Source organism: Phalaenopsis equestris, unplaced genomic scaffold, assembly GCF_001263595.1.
Source record: "Phalaenopsis equestris unplaced genomic scaffold, ASM126359v1 Scaffold000354, whole genome shotgun sequence".
Classification (NCBI taxonomy): domain Eukaryota; kingdom Viridiplantae; phylum Streptophyta; class Magnoliopsida; order Asparagales; family Orchidaceae; genus Phalaenopsis; species Phalaenopsis equestris.
The window spans coordinates 186,657-193,528 of NW_018164796.1; the positions used below are offsets into that span (position 1 = coordinate 186,657).

Below are 6,872 nucleotides of genomic sequence, written 5' to 3' on the forward strand. Positions count from 1 at the left end.
CTCAAGTCTACAAATGCTTTCTAAATTTCTATTTTTTTCTTTTAGAGTAGGTGAAAACAAAAATAATCTTCTCTCATTGGTTGATTGTAAATGAAAAACACATCTTTTGTTTTCACTTGTTTTGATTATAAAAGAAATAATTTTTAAGAAATTTAGAGAACACCCTATATTGCCTATCAAACACATATCAAATTTTATACTACTCGTCTCCTTCCGTCGAAGAAATATTACATCAGGACTCCAGAGGGACAATTTCTTGCGGAGTTCAATAAGAGGAATCCAACTGGAATGTGGGTCCCACTGTGCAAAGAAAATTAAAAAAAAAAGCTCATTTAACGTGACCCGACTTGAATCGTCGGCCCCAGCAGATCCCGGCTTGAATCTATACATATAATTAAGTTATAAATATATATGTATTAAATTGTATGTAACGAACAGTTAATAACATTATAATAATGAGGTTTAAATCGTTTATAACACGTGAAATTTGAAAATGAACTGTTAAATCGCCATATAACACGATTAAAATCGCCTATAACACGTGATTTTTGAAAAATAATGCGTTAAATTTACAACATAACACACGAAATAATCCGCTAGACCACGAGTTAAAACGATGAGAATATTCCGAACGTGTTATACCACGGACTAGGGGAGTTATAAGGCGGTTGTATAACACGTAGGGCGGCGTTATAACCCAAGGTATAACACAAACGAAATATTTCTCATGTGTTATATCGCGGGTTAGGAAAGTGTATAATTGCGTTATTAGTGTGTTATTGGTTTCATACTATTGTTATTATATTGTTATTAGTGTGTTATAAAACAAAAATAATTTATTTAGATGTTATAATTTATATTTATTAATAATTTATATAAACATAGATGTATAAACACAAAAACCCGAAAAAATATTTATTCCAAAGAAGTAATAATTTTTCCAGCTGGCGAGACCCTCATCCCGTCAAAATCCACAGTGATCGTTCGTAAGCTAACCGCCGGCCTCGAAAGCCAGGGAGGAAACTCCTTCAACAGGGACAGAAATGTTCATATTTGAGTCTGTTGACTCGAAAACCAAGCAATAGGCTACGGCCATGTTGTTCATCTTCAACAGAGACGCCGTCGGCTGCGGCATTGTTGTCCATCTTCAACAACGACGCCGCCGGTCGTTTTTCTTCTTCCCCGGGGAGTAAAGTTGTTCTTCTTCTGAACCAGGGATGAAGGTGTTCGCATGTGATGCTGTTGCCTCGAAAGCCAAGCAATATGTCGCGACCTTGCTCCTCATCTTTAACAGAGGCGCCAATAAACAGGTTTAGTCTGCATTTTAATCAGTATTTTAGTATGCACTTCAATTCCTACCTCCCGGGACCCTCAGTCTATAGGAATTTTTAAAGGTGGAATATGACATGGAAGAACATTAGGGGCGAGAACATTTAGGGCAGAACATTTACCTATAGTTTGGCCGAAAAATTTAACACATCATTAACACAAGTGCTGCCAAGCTGAAAAGATGCATTTACATGCGTACTCCCCAAATCATGCATAAGTAAGGTGTTATGTATGTAAAAAATTGAGGTTTAGTTGTTATACATATGAATAAATTGAGTGTATGTGTGTAAATTTTCCAAATTTTTGTGGTGCAAGGAAGGAGAAAAAGTAAGACATAACAGTGTACTTTGACATGGCTTCCAAGAAAAAAAAAATTTGGATGCAATATCTATGAAGAACTATAGTTGTGATGTTTTACATCTTCTGTGCACCTATTGATATCATGGAGACATGATTTGCTTTCACAACCACTCTTACTCCCTTCCAAGCACAAATTCTGATGTAATTTATTTTTTGTCATTGCAACTTTTTTAGAAATGGATTTAATGGATGTAAATGTGAGCAACTTCATTATTTATAAATTTGGTGGATATTAGATCAAAATTAAAAGTCAAAATAGAAGAAAGTACGAAGGTGTGAATCAGAGGACCGTGGAACTGGAGAATGACAAAATTAAATGTTTTGTACTTAGAGAAGAGGCAAAATAGATTTGTCTATGGCTAAAAGGTCATGATTTTGAATTGCGCTGCCATGTATGCAATACTTCACCTAAAATCCACAAGCCAATAGTAACTGATGTTGATATATTGGAAATGATCAATCATTCTAATGGATAAAGTAAAGTAGGTGGTGATTATAGAACAAATAGCATTAAAGATCTTATGTATTTGCTTAATAGAGAGAGTGAGAATAACAGTCAGGTGTTGGAGTTGTGTCATTCAACATTTGATGGTGAAGGCAATAGTAACAATGCATTTGAAGTTTTTGATGATGTTATTTTATATCTGAAAGTGGAGATAACAAATCCTTATCAGTGACTCACTTTTTCAGGATTCTACTACTGTCAAGCAAGCCATTGACACTAAAGAAAATTTGAATGATTTTGCAAAGAAGATTAAAGCTAGTGACAAAAGTTGAATTATAGTCATTTCTGCACTTTGAGGATGTCCTTGAAGGGTACGTGCATCAGTGTGTTCGGATGGTCATTCGTTCAAATTGAATAGAGTAGATGCCACATATTTATGCCCTGGAATCAAGAGAGTAGAGAATAGAAGTGTCACTATTAACTGAGTAGCTAATGAGATATAATATTTAGTAAAATAATCCAGGCATTCCTCAAAATATTATCAAAAACAACTTTGAAACCAGCTATGTGTTATCATTACCGTACATAAAATTATGGCGTTCAAGCGAACAAGCAAGAAACTTCATATTTGGCTCAATAGATGATAATTATAGGTGGGTGTCTACTATTATATCATAGCTTATCAACAGAAACCCGTGTTCTCACATAATACATACATGTGACAATCATGATAACAACTTTAAGGGGTTTATGTAAGCTATAAGGTTTGGAGTGATGAGTGTTTTGTCGACTGTAGATATTTGATTGCACTTGATGCTTATCACCTTAAATCTAAATACTTAATGAGCGCTTTTATCTACAATATTTCTTTATGGAAAGAATGGAATTTTCCTTATTGTCTTTGCAATTGTGGAATCTGAGCACAGAGTATGCCTACCGTATTTATGGAAGAATTTGAAAAAGTTATTCCACTGTAATGATGGCCATGTACTGAAAAGTTTAGTGTTGACTATTGCAAATGCATACACCAAAAAAGAGAACGATGTTAAGCTTAAAGGGATATTCAAAATCAGTCATACAATGCATTCTTATTTGACTTTGTTACTATACAAACGGTCAAAATCCGACTTCTTGATAGATATAGTCATTTTAACACAAACAATATGGCGGCATCTTTTAATTCTTAAATTTTAGAGTCCCGAAGTAAACCGATTGTTGATTTGATTGATATGCTTATGTTTAAGATCATGGAGCAACGTGCACAAAGTTAAGTTTAACTAGCTGGAAAGGAGAATTAGTGCTCCATGTTGAATGATATATTAGGGAGATTACAACAAGCAAAATGACATTCATGATTAGACCGTCAAAACAAACAAAAGTTAAGGTTGGAGACACTTGAACGATAAGATGATGACATCAAAAAAATGAATGTAGTTGTAGAGTTTGACAGTTAACTAGTCTAGCTTACATCCATCATCCAAGCAAAAGCAGTTAGTGGATCCAAACAACATCCATTATGGCACGCTATGTAGATGAGCATTAGCAAGTGAAAAGGTAATTATGTGCTAACATATAATCTTATATTCATTATTTCTATGACTTCATTTAAATTTTTTTAGCAGATATAAAATGGCTTATAAGGTACAATATCAACACTTCCGGGGAAAGGCCAATAGAATTTTGTTAATGTTGATATGCAGGTCGAGATTCCAAATTGTTTAAGGCCACGAGGTTGGCCACAAAAATAAATGTTTAAAATATTTCCTGAAAGCACATCAAAGAGAGCAAAAAATTGCTCACAAATGTAGTTTTTGCAGAGATTGGGATCACCATAGGAGTACCTGCAAGAACCTAATACACTCATAAATATCAAATGTTGAGCAAGACGTACACTACGAATCTAATATAGGTGCTTAAAGGAGGGCTCAGGCTAAGTTTCCAGTAAGGCGAATAGAATAGTTCACAATACATAACATATCTCTTACTTTTAGTTGATTACTTTTGTTTCAACTGATTTCTGTACTACCATAGTCACAATTATTTTGTGCTAACATGCTATCACTTTTTATCACATTTTTTTTTTTTTTTTTTTTTTTTTTTTGTTACTAGGAGTCATTTACTAGGTAGATAAGTTTATTTCCTAATCTTTCATGCTGAAGTTCTTAGAAGAATATGATCCCTATTTCTGATGGTAAAAGATTTCTAATAGTGCCCAAGCATTATTAAATGTTGCAACTCTGGTATTTTCCATCTATGGGGAAAGATTTGTACTTTCAAGCAGTTTTCCTAATGTGGCTAAATTTAAAGTTGGTTTTTTTGGTCTTACTGATGGGGTGGTATTGCTGCTCTTTATCGCTGTAGGAATTGGGAAGCTTTTGTAGCTACAGTCAATGTCACAGATGTTGGATTCCTTTCCTTCTAAATGATGTGCCTTATTTTCTCAATTTGAGGATCTTATAGCAGAGTTAAAGGAGCTATTGAGGAGGTCGGCTCCAAAAAGCAGGCAACGACTTGTGATTTTGTTAGTAAAAGGGAAATCTACATACACATGATACAATTTGTATGTATTTACATATCTAACTCTTAAATTTTCATATTTATGACACTTTCATGCCATAGAATAATGCATGAAAAGGTGTATTTCACTTCTAAAAGGGAAATATTTAATTCCTGGATGTTTTACATGTAACAATGCTTCATTTTCTTCTCACTGGAGGATTTTATGTGTAGAAAGTTCCAATCTGCATGAAATGGCTGATATATACATGAGTAGCTTTCTATTGCTTCAGGGCTTAATGTGTAGAAACTTTCTACAGAGCTTTATCACATAACCATGAAACTAATGACAGTAGAAGCTTAGGTAGAATGGCAGGATAGTATAATGACAAGCATTGCAGTGCAGGATTTTAGCTTATGCACCACTGTGGTAATGCCCCTAAGTATATTAAAGTGCTTGTTAATTAAAGTCATGTGCTTATCTGATCAAGATTTTTGGATGTCTTGCATACATACGCTGATTTGGCTTGGCCACCATTATGGTATGCATGTAAATTAAAGTAATTTTCTTATTAAAGTATATTTTTGGTCATTCCTTTTTTTGAAGTGCTTTTGTTTCTTTAGTTTCTGGTAGTTTTTAGGAATTCAAATATTTGCTGTTTTTTCAATCATATTTCATCCTTTCTTTTGTTTAATGTTGGTTTCCCTAATTTTGTTTTACTTGCATTGATGTATCCAATTTATGTTTTTTGCTTTTTCTGAAACCATAATTTGTTGCTCTATATTTTGTTCAAAATTTATTTTTGATCCCACATTTTAAAGCTATTTATCATGCTACATTTTCCAAACACAGCTATGAATTTGCACTTGTGATTATTTTCATCTTTCAGGAATAGCCACTTAGGGCCCGTTTGGGGCCGCTTTTTTCGTGCGGCGCAGCCCCAAACCACATCGCGATCGAAGTATTCGGCGTAGTTTGATGCATCTCTTTTTGATACATGCTGAACACACTCTAATAATATGGTCACCATGCTCTTATAATGCCCTAATTTACAATTACTTTCTTGTGAGGCATGTTAAGTGTTTCATCTTTAACTGACTTGAAGCCCTCTTTGACACAACAAAGACATTTCTTAGGGATGAAATTGAAAATCTTAAGGCACTCTTATCTTCATTAGATTGGAAAATTTATCTCGTCTTTACATCCGTTAATTTATTTATACCAGTATTTACTCTTATGTTCATATTTCTTCTTTTTGCACAATTCTGATTTTAACAACTATCATGTTATAAGCTTATCTTGTCCTATATTTTCAAGGTTTGCAATGATTAACAATGTATTTCCAAATATGATTTCATTGGGTGTCCACTCCAATCTGCACTGGCTAGACATTACAGATAACTTGCTAAGTGGAACTCTATTAATCTCAATACATAAGACTCCTGGACCGGACCCGCTTCGACACACTTGTATTCCTTTTTTCTGGAAATGAATTAACTAATTATATACCGAGATGAAGTTTTTATGTTTGATTCATTCCTTATATAATTGGTTTGAAATGTTCTTTCAAAAAATGATTTCTAATGTTTCAAGAGAAGTATATTTTAAAAAACTGCGACAGTTTCTAGTGTCTTCTATTAAGTTCTAAGCGATGTCTCCAATTATTTCAGCCTTTTGTTTTACCAAATTTTTTATCTTCTCATACTTATTTCAGGTTTTTCTTTTTCTTGTTTTTGATGTAAAAATTGAAGTTTAGGTTTTAGATATATAACCACAAAGGAAATGAGTGGTATTTATGTGTTCATGAATACCCTACCAAAGCAACTGAACCATGGTTATCATGATACCTTATTTTGAGGGCTAGAAATGATATGTTTGCTATTTATGATGGTTGATGACATCTTCAACAACTACTAAGACTTTATGGAGAATAATGACAAATTATAGTATTTTGTATGGACGTGCTGATGATTCAGTTATCTTTATATGGTTTGTTCTTTAGAATTTCATGATTTCGAGCTTATAGCATGTGAGACATATTCGACAGAAATGGTATAGCTAAATAAGGAAATGTGAACTGTTGTTGTTTATAAGCAGTCCCTCTCTCTCATATGCATAAAAAGATGTATTTTATAAGGTTGGGTTTGGTACACTGTAAATACATGAGAATTGTAAAAGATACGTATGTAAATGCCACAAAAAAGAAACTTATATATATATATATATATATATATATATATA

The 6,872-nt window shown here is 33.4% G+C and overlaps 1 long non-coding RNA gene across 2 annotated transcripts in view; it reads right to left on the minus strand.

Annotated features, from left to right (window-relative positions):
• Positions 1 to 1,244: 1,244 nt before the first annotated feature.
• LOC110026178 overlaps positions 1,245 to 6,872 on the minus strand; it is an 11,354-nt gene continuing 5,726 nt past the window's right edge. The window contains exon 3 of one of the 2 annotated variants that reach the window (XR_002294179.1): positions 1,245 to 1,317. This is a non-coding gene — a long non-coding RNA (uncharacterized LOC110026178). The other variant, XR_002294178.1, reaches the window with a different exon arrangement.